General features: G+C 45.1%; 1 protein-coding gene across 1 annotated transcript in view; it reads right to left on the bottom strand.

The window, feature by feature from the left end:
• The window catches only part of LOC124548699, a 63,640-nt gene that overhangs the window by 31,273 nt on the left and 18,574 nt on the right, over window positions 1–13,793 (bottom strand). The window lies entirely within an intron of this gene.

Raw genomic sequence — 13,793 nt, 5'->3', positions numbered from 1 at the left:
ATGCTTATTGAAGATCCGTCCTATTTTTGACGATAGGGTTCTCATCTATGGCAGAAAATCCATCGATTTAAAACTTACATTGTCGTTTTCTGCTTTTCTTATACCCACAGTTGATTTCATTTGTAGCGCCTTACATATCTGCTGCGGAGAGTACACGTTGGCTTCAAAAACTCTTCTCAGGTATACAGGGTTATTACAAATGATTGAAGCGATTTCACAGCACTACAATAACTTTATTATTTGAGATATTTTCACAATGCTTTGCACACACATACAAAAACTCAAAAAGTTTTTTTAGGCATTCACAAATGTTCGATATGTGCCCCTTTAGTGATTCGGCAGACATCAAGCCGATAATCAAGTTCCTCCCACACTCGGCACAACATGTCCCCATCAATGAGTTCGAAAGCATCGTTGATGCGAGCCCGCAGTTCTGGCACGTTTCTTGGTAGAGGAGGTTTAAACACTGAATTTTTCACATAACCCCACAGAAAGAAATCGCATGGGGTTAAGTCGGGAGAGCGTGGAGGCCATGACATGAATTGCTGATCATGATCTCCACCACGACCGATCCATCGGTTTTCCAATCTCCTGTTTAAGAAATGCCGAACATCATGATGGAAGTGCGGTGGAGCACCATCCTGTTGAAGTCGGCGCTGTCGGTCTCCAGTTGTGGCATGAGCCAATTTTCCAGCATGTCCAGATACACGTGTCCTGTAACGTTTTCTTCGCAGAAGAAAAAGGGGCCGTAAACTTTAAACCGCGAGATTGCACAAAACACGTTAACTTTTGGTGAATTGCGAATTTGCTGCACGAATGCGTGAGGAGTCTCTACCGCCCAGATTCGCACATTGTGTCTGTTCACTTCACCATTAAGAAAAAATGTTGCTTCATCACTGAAAACAAGTTTCGCACTGAACGCATCCTCTTCCATGAGCTGTTGCAACCGCACCGAAAATTCAAAGCGTTTGACTTTGTCATCGGGTGTCAGGGCTTGTAGCAATTGTGAACGATAAGGCTTCTGCTTTAGCCTTTTCCGTAAGATTTTCCAAACCGTCGGCTGTGGTAAGTTTAGCTCCCTGCTTGCTTTATTCGTCGACTTCCGCGGGCTACGCGTGAAACTTGCCCGCACGCGTTCAACCGTTTCTTCGCTCACTGCAGGCCGACCCGTTGATTTCCCCTTACAGAGGCATCCAGAAGCTTTAAACTGCGCATACCATCGCCGAATGGAGTTAGCAGTTGGTGGATCTTTGTTGAACTTCGTCCTGAAGTGTCGTTGCACTGTTATGACTGACTGATGTGAGTGCATTTCAAGCACGACATACGCTTTCTCGGCTCCTGTCGCCATTTTGTCTCACTGCGCTCTCTGGCGGCAGAAACCTGAAGTTTTTCTACGTATCTGTAGTGTGTCGTGACCATATGTCAATGAATGGAGCTACAGTGAATTTATGAAATCGCTTCAATCATTTGTAATAGCCCTGTAGAAGCTCGTTCTCCAGACTCTCTCGTCAGCAATGACATGTGCTCTGTGTGCTAGAGTTCTGAGTACACTCATCGTCTGTGAAGGATTGTGGCAGCTATTTGCGCGGAAATATAAATCCGTATGGCTCGGTTCTCAATATACTGCGTGTCCCAAAGTGCCATCATCTTTGCGCCGTACCAACACATCCAAAACTGGAATGCATCCATGTTCTTCGATTTCTACCGTGAACTGAATCTGTCTGTAGATTGAATTCAGATGATCTAAAAATTCGTTTAGCTTGTCATCACCATGGTGGGGCCACACTAGAAACGTGTCGTCAACACACTTCCAAAACACTGTCTGCCTCAAGCTAACAGATTCCAGCTCCTTCTCCTCGAAGTCCTCCACAAAAAAGTTGGCCACCAAAGGCGGCAAGGGACTGCCCACGGCGAGACCGTCAATCTGTTCATAAAATTCGTTATTGAATAAAAAATATGTCGATGTCAAAAATTGTTCAAACAGAGCTGAAATCTCTTTATCAAAACTTTTTCCAATGAGAAGCAATGATGCCGAAAGTGGAACCTTTGTGAACAACGACACTACAGCGAAACTGACTAACATAGCAGAATTGTTCAGTTTGAATGTTTTCAGTTTGCCGATGAAGTGCACAAAATGACGTATATGATGAGCGCATTTTCCCACCAGAGGCCTTAATAACGATGCTAAGTGTTTGGCACAATCATAGGTTGGAGAGCCGATATTACTCACTATCGGACGCAGAGGAACGCCATTCCTGTGGGTCTTTGGAAGTCCATAAAACCTTGGAGGCACCGCACCACTTGGATTTAATCTTCGCACAACTTCCGGTGGAAGGGAAGGGGGAAGGCATTCAGAAGCGAAGCAGTATTTACTGATCTTCCGGCACGTGCTGTCACTCAGTAAACTGTTCATTTTATCATGATACTCGTCTCTGGTGCCTTGTGTATCTGTGGCCGCATGCGCAGTGGTGTGGTCCACGGGTTTATATGGACGGAGCAAGTGCTGGAGCATCAGTCACTTCGGCTCACTCTGAAGACGGATGGACGGTATTCCGCCGAAATATTAGAAGAAGAAGTCGAATTTATGCGGCTGCTCGCCCGAAATTTTATGCATCAGTGTTTGCGCCTCGAAAATATGAAGATGCGCATCAAGAATGATATTAACTGTTTGTGAATACTCACACAGTAAACTTCGTTACTGTGGAACCAAACAACAAACACAATATCAACATGCTACATAATTATTCTTAATTATTCTGTGTTATAATACAACTATTTAGCCTTGGCTATTCCCTACTATGTAAATTCTACATGCATCAGTGGTATATATTTGAATGAATGTCAGAGTGTCTGTGAGATGTTACTTCAGATCTGTTACCAAACTGAAAAACATCAACTGGAAGACAATAAGACACGAAGAAAGATACAGTTATGGAACTATCATGCAATTTCAGAATCGGCACCGCATTGTATGTGAGTAGTTTTTCTTTCTTCTGCTTTCTGTTTCTTTGCAAATGGACGAGCTGGAATATTTGAGGTCTACGTCATTGGTGATATTTTCAAGCAAATCCCACCAACCTGTATAGACGACTAAACATGGCTACTAGCCTCGTACCGTAACAACAGGACGGTTATTTCGAGAACGCCGCTACTGACGTGTAGCATGCGCGGAATAGCCGATCCTCGCTTTCCTTGCACTTTGATTTTTGAGCCGACACGTGGACAGGCTATGGGAGTGTTTTCTTTGCGGGCGCTGAATGGTAGCTGGACCCGTGAGTGTAGGAGTTATGTTAGAGCTGACAGTGCAGTATGTGGAGACGAAGCATGCAGACCTCGTCGCCCTGTCTGCAGTTTTCTTTGATCAGATCTAGCCATGTACTGTACGTGAAATCGGTTGCAGGAACTAATTTTACTATTGCTCCTAACTGATTTGTTTTTCCAGTGACTTTTTTCCCGCACGATTCCGATTTTATATGTCTTAAGGACATAAAAATTCTGTGAGTGGTTTTGCAAAGGCATCCACATGAATCACTGTATTTATTCGGTACTTGTCCATCAGCATTTATATCTCGTCTGACTAGCCTCGTTCAAATAGGAAAGAGCAACCTCTTGGCTGCAGACGATGTTTTGTTAGGATAATTGTGCGTCTTTCTCTCAGGATGTTTGGCGAAATTTCTTTGTTCAGTACAGTCGGGAACAACTCGTATTCCCGATTAGTTTCACGTCGTATAGCATCCGTTATGTTCGCCTGGAAGTATTAATCGACATACACTGTCCAGATACGTTAATGTGACCATACGTCAAAGGTGTCAGTAACCACCTTTTTCAGCGCGAGACGTGCAGAAAGAGAGCCAATGAGGTGTTTGAAGGTACCGACAGCGAGAAGGCGCTATGGCGCCTCCAGTGACGCGGTCTGCCGCATTAGGTTTCTCGTTTGAGGATGCATGAAGCGAACAGCCCGATCGAGGTGGTCCCACAGGTTCTAGACTGGGCTTAAATCCAGGCAGTCTGGTGGCCACGGGAGTACGGAAAAATCATCCTGGTGCTCTTTGAACCATGTACTTACGCTGTAAGTGTGTGACACATTGCATTGTCCTGCTGGTAGATGCTATCATGCTGAGGGAAACCAAATGCGTGCAGGGATGGACATGGTCCCCATGAATAGACGGATACTTGTGTTGATGCGTAGTGCCGTCCAGAATGACGAGATCATCCACGGAAAGCCACGAAAACAACTCAGACCATAGAACTCCCTCGTCCGGCCTGGCCCCTTCCAATGATTGTTGCATGGTGTTTTCTTTCAGACATTTCACGACATACACGCCAACGGCTACCTGTTATCGAGAAAGGCAGCTGCGGTATTGCCGTGCAAATTCCAGCCTCCGTCTCCAGTGAGCTGCAGTCAGTATGGATGCATTAACCAAGCTCATGGGCAACAATGTTTGCTAAATAGTCGTTGACGAGAGACTGCTGGTAGTCCCTTGGTTCACGTGACAGTCACTTACTCAACACCTGCGTGTCTGTTCGCTTGTACATATCTCCACAGCCCATGCTGCACCACAGTTGCCTCAGCACTGGTTTTGAATAACGCCATATTGCCGTGCATGGTATACCTTAACCATGGCGTCACGCGAACAGTTTACCAACTTAGCGGTTACGGAAACAATTCCATCAAGGCCCGGAAGCCAATGATCAAGCCTTTTTCGACGTCAGATCAACCGTTCCATTTCTGCATTATGACTATGACTGCACTGTTTTCCGTGCCCCCCCCCCCCCGCCCCACGCTCCATTCACCCCTCCCCCCCCCCCCCCCCCCACTGCTAGTGGTGCTACCTGCGGTCTGCGACCCGTTAATGCATGTTGGCATCGAACAAAGGTGGTGGTCATATTAATGTGACTGGACAGTGTGTATCGTGAAGGGAGATTGTCTCACTGTTTTTCTTTCATAATTTATATGAGAGTTTAAATTTTTATAGTATGACTTCTTAGCCAGTGAACGTTCGTGTAATTAACTATTACCTTTTCTGTTTGGTGAGTGACGTCATTGCTTTTATCTGTAACTACTGATTAAATAAACAGTTATGCAAAATTTATTTTAGCTACATGGATGATTTTTCAGGAATCATGGTAATATATCCTCAGGATCCATTGTTAGTAACCATCGTAACCATGTGCCATGCCTTGATTATTCTTTAATCGATTTATTTAATTTTTTAATGGAATCAGAGTTTCAGGGAGAACATAAGGGAACAATTGACAGGAATGGGGGAAAGAAATACAGTAGAAGAAGAATGGGTAGCTTTGAGGGATGAAGTAGTGAAGGCAGCAGAGGATCAAGTAGGTAAAAAGACGAGGGCTAGCAGAAATTCTTGGGTAACAGAAGAAATATTGAATTTAATTGATGAAAGGAGAAAATATAAAAATGCAGTAAATGAGCCGGCAAAAAGGAATACTAACGTCTCAAAAATGAGATCGACAGGAAGTGCAAAATGGCTAAGCAGGGATGGTTAGAGGACAAATGTAAGGATGTAGAGGCTTATCTCACTAGGGGTAAGATAGATACAGCCTACAGGAAAATTAAAGAGACCTTTGGAGATAAGAGAACCACTTATATGAACATCAAGAGCTCAGATGGAAACCCAGTTCTAAGCAGAGAAGGGAAAGCAGAAAGGTGGAAGGAGTGTATAGAGGGTCTATACAAGGGCGATGTACTTGAGGACAATATAATGGAAATGGAAGAGGATGTAGATGAAGATGAAATGGGAGATACGATACTGCGTGAAGAGTTTGACAGAGCACTGAAAGACCTGAGTGGAAACAAGGCCTCCGGAGTAGATAACATTCCATTGGAACTACTGACGGCCTTGGGAGAGCCAGTCCTGACAAAACTCTACCATCTGGTGAGCAAGATGTATGAAACAGGCGAAATACCCTCAGACTTCAAGAAAAATATATTAATTCCAATCCCAAAAAAAGAAGGTGTTGACAGACGTGAACATTACCGAACAATCAGTTTAATAAGCCACAGCTGCAAAATACTAACACGAATTCTTTACAGACGAATGGAAAAACTAGAAGAAGCCGACCTCGGGGAAGATCAGTTTGGATTCCGTAGAAATACTGGAACACGTGAGGCAATACTGACCTTACGACTTGTCTTAGAAGAAAAATTAAGGAAAGGCAAACCTACGTTTCTAGCATTTGTAGACTTAGAGAAAGCTTTTGACAATGTTGACTGGAATACTCTCTTTGAAATTCTAAAGGTGGCAGGGGTAAAATACAGGGAGCGAAAGGCTATTTACAATTTGTACAGAAACCAGATGCAGTTATAAGAGTCGAGGGACATGATAGGGAAGCAGTGGTTGGGAAGGGAGTAAGACAGGGCTGTAGCCTCTCCCCGATGTTATTCAATCTGTATATTGAGCAAACAGTAAAGGAAACAAAAGAAAAATTCGGAGTAGGTATTAAAATCCATGGAGAATAAATAAAAACTTTGAGGTTCGCCGATGACATTGTAATTCTGTCAGAGACAGCAAAGGACTTGGAAAAGCAGTTGAACGGAATGGATGGTGTCTTGAAGGGAGGATATAAGATGAACATCAACAAAAGCAAAACGAGGATAATGGAATGTAGTCGAATTAAGTCGGGTGATGTTGAGGGAATTAGATTAGGAAATGAGACACTTAAAGTAGTAAAGGAGTTTTGCTATTTGGGGAGAAAAATAACTGATGATGGTCGAAGTAGAGAGGATATATAATGTAGACTGGCAATGGCAAGGAAAGCGTTTCTGAAGAAGAGAAATTTGTTAACATCGAGTATAGATTTAAGTGTCAGGAAGTCATTTCTGAAAGTATTTGTATGGAGTGTAGCCATGTATGGAAGTGAAACATGGACGGTAAATACACTCCTGGAAATTGAAATAAGAACACCGTGAATTCATTGTCCCAGGAAGGGGAAACTTTATTGACACATTCCTGGGGTCAGATACATCACATGATCACACTGACAGAACCACAGGCACATAGACACAGGCAACAGAGCATGCACAATGTCGGCACTAGTACAGTGTATATCCACCTTTCGCAGCAATGCAGGCTGCTATTCTCCCATGGAGACGATCGTAGAGATGCTGGATGTAGTCCTGTGGAACGGCTTGCCATGCCATTTCCACCTGGCGCCTCAGTTGGACCAGCGTTCGTGCTGCACGTGCACACCGCGTGAGACGACGCTTCATCCAGTCCCAAACATGCTCAATGGGGGACAGATCCGGAGATCTTGCTGGCCAGGGTAGTTGACTTACACCTTCTAGAGCACGTTGGGTGGCACGGGATACATGCGGACGTGCATTGTCCTGTTGGAACAGCAAGTTCCCTTGCCGGTCTAGGAATGGTAGAACGATGGGTTCGATGACGGTTTGGATGTACCGTGCATTATTCAGTGTCCCATCGACGATCAACAGTGGTGTACGGCCAGTGTAGGAGATCGCTCCCCACACCATGATGCCGGGTGTTCGCCCTGTGTGCCTCGGTCGTATGCAGTCCTGATTGTGGCGCTCACCTGCACGGCGGCAAACACGCATACGACCATCATTGGCACCAAGGCAGAAGCGACTCTCATTGCTGAAGACGACACGTCTCCATTCGTCCCTCCATTCACGCCTGTCGCGACACCACTGGAGGCGGGCTGCACGATGTTGGGGCGTGAGCGGAAGACGGCCTAACGGTGTGCGGGACCGTAGCCCAGTTTCATGGAGACGGTTGCGAATGGTCCTCGCCGATACCCCAGGAGCAACAGTGTCCCTAATTTGCTGGGAAGTGGCGGTGCGGTCCCCTACGGCACTGCGTAGGATCCTACGGTCTTGGCGTGCATCCGTGCGTCGCTGCGGTCCGGTCCCAGGTCGACGGGCACGTGCACCTTCCGCCGACCACTGGCGACAACATCGATGTACTGTGGAGACCTCACGCCCCACGTGTTGAGCAATTCGGCGGTACGTCCACCCGGCCTCCCGCATGCCCACTATACGCCCTCGCTCAAAGTCCGTCAACTGCACATACGGTTCACGTCCACGCTGTCGCGGCATGCTACCAGTGTTAAAGACTGCGATGGAGCTCCGTATGCCACGGCAAACTGGCTGACACTGACGGCGGCGGTGCACAAATGCTGCGCAGCTAGCGCCATTCGACGGCCAACACCGCGGTTCCTGGTGTGTCCGCTGTGCCGTGCGTGTGATCATTGCTTGTACAGCCCTCGCGCAGTGTCCGGAGCAAGTATGGTGGGTCTGACACACCGGTGTCAATGTGTTCTTTTTTCCATTTCCAGGAGTGTAGTTTGGACAGGAAGAGAATAGAAGCTTTCGAAATGTGGTGGTACAGAAGAATGCTGAAGATTAGATGGGTAGATCACATAACTAATGAGGAAGTATTGAATAGGATTTGAGAGAAGAGAAGTTTGTGGCACAAGTTGACCAGAAGAAGGGATCGGTTGGTAGGAAATGTTCTGAGGCATTAAGGGATCACCAATTTATTATTGGAGGGCAACGTAGAGGGTAAAAATCGTAGGGGGGAGACCAAGAGATGAACAGACTAAGCAGATTCAGAAGGATGTAGGTTGCAGTAGGTACTGGGAGATGAAGAAGCTTGCACAGGATAGAGTAGCATGGAGAGCTGCATCAAACCAGTCTCAGGACTGAAGACCACAACAACAACAACAACAACGATCCTCGTTATATTACAACCTTCCACAACAGCAAACTATCGTCTGTGGTTTTCTGCTTTGTCAGAGTAACTTCAGTGAGTTGTGATAACGTGGAGTACACTTAATTTGCATGAGTCAGATGCGGAACTCAGTTGAGCCCTGTGAAGACAATTACAAGTACATGCATGCGTCTACTTTTCTTTGAGCGTATAGACAAATCAATGGAGACTTTGTTATTGTAGTCAGATGCGTAACATTTTATCTTTTATGAAGATTGTAGTCATTTCTGTGTGTCTGGAGGAGAGGGAGATTGTCTCACTGTTTTTATTTCATAATTTATATGAGAGTGTGTCTGCTTTCTTAATGATTCCTTTGTGTAGTTATTGATGTAATACTGTCAGCACAAACATGTAGCTTGCACGGGTTGTCCCAACAAGAAATAAATTATCTACAATAAAACATAATGTATCAATGATTGTTTCTGAGACTTCAGCTTATCTAATTAATACTTGAACTAGCAATTTTTTACACATTACTTTCTCTTGGCAACAATTGTCGGTATTGTTCAATCAACAACACAATTTGTAAGTGTGTAAGGATAAGTTTCATTTGGTAAGTCACGCGAGGATTAATTTAACTGCCAAGTTCATTCATATTATTTTATATAGATAGGTTTAAATATGCCCTCAATAGCAAATAAGCTGCTCAAAGAAACCTTTAAACTACCACCATGATTTGTGTTTTTCATTACTGGAAATCTCTTTCTCCATTCTCTTTTGGGCTCATAAACTTGCCACGTAGAGCAACCTCATATAAATATTAATTTAAGCTTATCCATTATGGATGTTTTAGAAGATGTGACTGTGTTGGAAGCAAATACAGAAACCTGCAACCAATCACTGTTTTGCAATACTTGTTTACTCCCATAAACTAGTTTTCGAACACTTTCAGCGTTATCTTCAGATGAGGCACATGGAAATCACATGCTCAGTTACACAGCAGGATGCTGCTTGCCGGCTGTGTGATAAGAAGATAGTAAAAAGACTTCACTGTATCGCCGTGAGTAATGATTATAATGCGAGCTGTACCGAAAAACTTACTGTGGCAGCATGGACAGCTTTGTGATTACGCTCACCTGGCAGCTCTCATTGCGATTGTCAATTGACCGTAGATAACTCACTTTACAAAATGGTTCAAATGGCTCTGAGCACTATGGGACTTAACATATGAGGTCATCAGTCCCCTAGAACTTAGAACTACTTAAACCTAATTAACCTAAGGACATAACACACATCCATGCCCGAAGCAGGATTCGAACCTGCGACTGTAGCGGTCCCACGGATCCAGACTGAAGCGCCTAGAACCACTCGACCACACCGGCCGGCAATAAATTTTAGTAAGTGGTACAACGGTGCAATGGTAAACAGCCTGTTATGACCGCAGGCAGTTATCTGTGAAAAGAGAGGGAACATTAAGATATCTTCGGACCTGATTTGCACAAACTGAACTCTGGGTCCTGCTCTTAACCTCGCTAACCCCTCTGTTCCTGTCCATCTAATTGTCGTTCACTCTGATCTCGATATTTTAAACTAACTTGTCCCTAAAAATGGACATTTTAGTAAAGACGCATTGATAGTGGGGGACCTGTCAGCCAAATTACATACCAGGGAAACACAAACCGTGGACTATGGAGAAATGAGAGAATGTCATTTGGTGGGATGAGTCTTGTTTCGCACTGTTTCCAACATCTGGCCGAGTTTACATCACAAGACTGATAAATTTGGGCAGGCATAGCGTGGTATTCCATGGGCCAAATGGTTACTCTGCCAGGTCGCATTCTTACCAACGATTGTGTGACCATTTTGGCTGTTCCTCTACGGTGGTGGTGTGTTTCAAGGCCACAGGGCCTCTGATGACACAGTTCACACCATCCAGGACCAATTTCCTCATCTACCCGGGCCACCACGGTCACCATATCTCAGTATTATTGAGATTTTGTGGTCTACTTTTAAACGAAGGGTGATCGCTATCCACCTCCATCGTCGTTATCTGATCTTCCGAGCTTTTCGCAGAAAATCATACAGGACCTGTACTTGTCCATTCCGAGCGGACCAGCACCTGTTTTGAATACCGACAGATTCCCTAAATCGTACTGGGCAGGATAATGTGTTGTGGTTTGGTCTTCCCATATTTTTATCGACCCGGTATATCTGTTGGTAAGGCGTGTGCGTGTTAATTTCACACAATTCTTTCATCTGCGTCATAACTCGGTCACTGACTACAAGGCCTGTGTCAAATTCATATTTGTGACTCTCAACAGATCGTCCATACAATATTATAGGTCTGTCTCTCCTATTGTCTCAGTCGCCACTTCCTCTCATCTGCTGTAGAGCAGTGACATAATATGTGAAAGATAATTGAAAATGATGGTAAACGTAATTGTAAACGGTAGGACAAGATTGAATGTGTACGCACGTAAAATGTATGGTGTGGTCACAAAACCGGTCCTGGACGATACGCGTTGCTGGACATGGGCCCTGTCGTCCTGGAGTACAGCATCGGATTGGGGAACAAACATTGTACCATCTGCAAAATGATCACGCAATCCTTTAGAGATTAAACATTTGGCCCGTGGAATACCAAGATGTGGCTACACAAATCATCACAGAGCTCCCGGGCAGAAGATGGAAACAGTGTGAAAGAACACTGATGAGACCAAGTGACTTTCTTATACTACGCCATAGTCCAGGTTTTATGGCTTCGGCACAATATTTTACTGTTACGGGAATTTGCATCAGTGATGAGTCGTTTTGGAATACCAGCTGGTCAGGCAATTTCCTGCTTATGGAACTCCACCTTTATTTTTTTTTTGTACTGATAGGGCGCGCCAGTGTGGCGTTCAGTTCTGCTGAGTCTTTTGCAGCTGTCGTCCTCTTATTTTTCGTCAAAATCCCTTTCAAAGACCGTTTGTCGCGATGACTCGACACACACTTTCGTCCGTTTTGTGACATGACGTTTTTCCGCTTTCTCTGTATGTGGCAAAGATTTTTGGCGAAGTGCCTCTCGAAAGACGGCTACTACGACGGGTACGGAGGCACCCAACATACGAGTACGAATAATTTTGTGGTGTCACCGCCAGACACCACAATTGCTAGGTGGTAGCCTTTAAATCGGCCGCGGTCCGCTACTATACGTCGGACCCGCGTGTCGCCACTATCAGTGATTGCAGACCGAGCGCCGCCACACGGCAGGTCTAGAGAGACTTCCTAGCACTCGCCCCAGTTGTACAGCCGACTTTGCTAGCGATGGTTCACTGACAAATTACGCTCTCATTTGCCGAGACGATAGTTAGCATAGCCTTCAGCTACGTCATTTGCTACGACATAGCAAAACATTTGACGTATTCCGACACGCCGGTCGGAGTGGCCGAGCGGTTCTAGGCGCTACAGTCTGGAATCGCGCGACCGCTACGGTCGCAGGTTCGAATCGTGCCTCGAACATGGATGTGTGTGATGTCCTTAGGTTATTTAGGTTTAAGTGGTTCTAAGTTCTAGGGGACTGATGACCTCAGAAGTTAAGTCCCATAAAGCTCAGAGCCATTTGAACCATTTATTCCGACACGCACAGTCGTGGCACGGAGTGTATTTGGTTTGGCAGACCAGCAGACGGGTCCACCTGCACACTGGAATCCATCGGGGTTTCAGAGGCTCTTAGGGAAGTACCTGCGTTCTGAATTAACCAAACGCGAGACCGCGTACTTGCATTTTTCGGCAACGCGCATTTAATAACAGATTGCCGCCGTCCATGACTTCAGTCGCCGAACGCATCGTAGTGTGCCGCCTTGGCCAGTAGGATGGTAAAGTATTCGCTGCTGCGACGTAGGGCTATAATATCTATTTCTCAGCACCCTGTTCTTTCGAACCATATTTTTCCTTTTTTTGTATGGTGGAATAAAGATGCTTGGTGGTGGTGTAGTTTGATGCCATAACCTGGATTCACGTGTATGAAGTGAGATAGAGCGAGTAGTGTTCTGGTTTGTGTCGTGTGTCGATCCCCAGCGGATCACTTTGTCCACCATAGATCCCATTTTCGTAAGGCTTTTGTTAAATAAATATTTTTTGTGTGATGTTTCTTTAATAATTTTGGTGTCTTGTCTTGTTTAAGATCAATGAATCGATTGTGAATTAGACTATAGCTTCTCCCTGAGTTCTGATTAACAGTTCCTTCGCATTTTTATGGCAGTCTACATCAGAGACATAAGGAGTAGCTTTTTTCATTTGGTGTCCGCTGCGTGGATCTTTTACTTCATTAACCGTAATCTTCTTTCTAGGTACCGTACAGATGGTACGTTCATTGTGTCAATGGTTCCATTTGCAGTTAACTGTAACCTATGTAAATAAAAAAGTACATCAATGTGAGTTTACTGCTATTATCTCTTGAAGCTGGCTTCTCCATCGCCAGGTTCCCTGCTTCAAATTGTTCAGAGGAACATCCTCTACGACCTGCAAATTTTCACACGCTCTTACGGGACGTAGAGTGTATTGTCCGCCCCTATTAGCTGAGTGGTCAGCGCGACGGAATGTCATGCCTAACGGCCCGGGTTCGATTCCCGGCTGTGTCGGAGATTTTTCTCCGCTCAGGGACTGGGTGTTGTGTTGTCCTTATCGTTTGATCCCCATCGACACGCAAGTCGCTGAAGTGGCGTCAACTCGAAAGACTTGCACCATAGAAACAGTCTGCCCGACTGGAGGCCCTACACACATGGTATTTCCATTTACCCTGAATATTCTTGTAAAATTTGATGCTTCGTTGGGGAAAGGAAACTGTAAATTTTAACTTACGCACAAGACTGCAAATTTATCTTCATTCACGTAGACATGTAAGCTTGTGAAATAGAATGAATACTTTTGGATCACCCTGAGATGGACACAGGTAGTCGATGGACAACTGGAAGAAACTATTCAGGTGACCGTCTGATGGAATCAGTACATAAATGAAGAGGATCACTGACTTCTGTAGCCTCTGTGTGTACTGTTGAGGCAAGTGGGAGCCTGGAAAAGCGAGTTTCGACCTGAGAGGTTGTACTGCAAGCGGCAGCA

Source organism: Schistocerca americana, chromosome 1 (genome assembly GCF_021461395.2).
Source record: "Schistocerca americana isolate TAMUIC-IGC-003095 chromosome 1, iqSchAmer2.1, whole genome shotgun sequence".
Classification (NCBI taxonomy): domain Eukaryota; kingdom Metazoa; phylum Arthropoda; class Insecta; order Orthoptera; family Acrididae; genus Schistocerca; species Schistocerca americana.
Note: the sequence above shows the minus strand (reverse complement) of the source record. Positions and strands in the feature narration are given on the sequence as shown.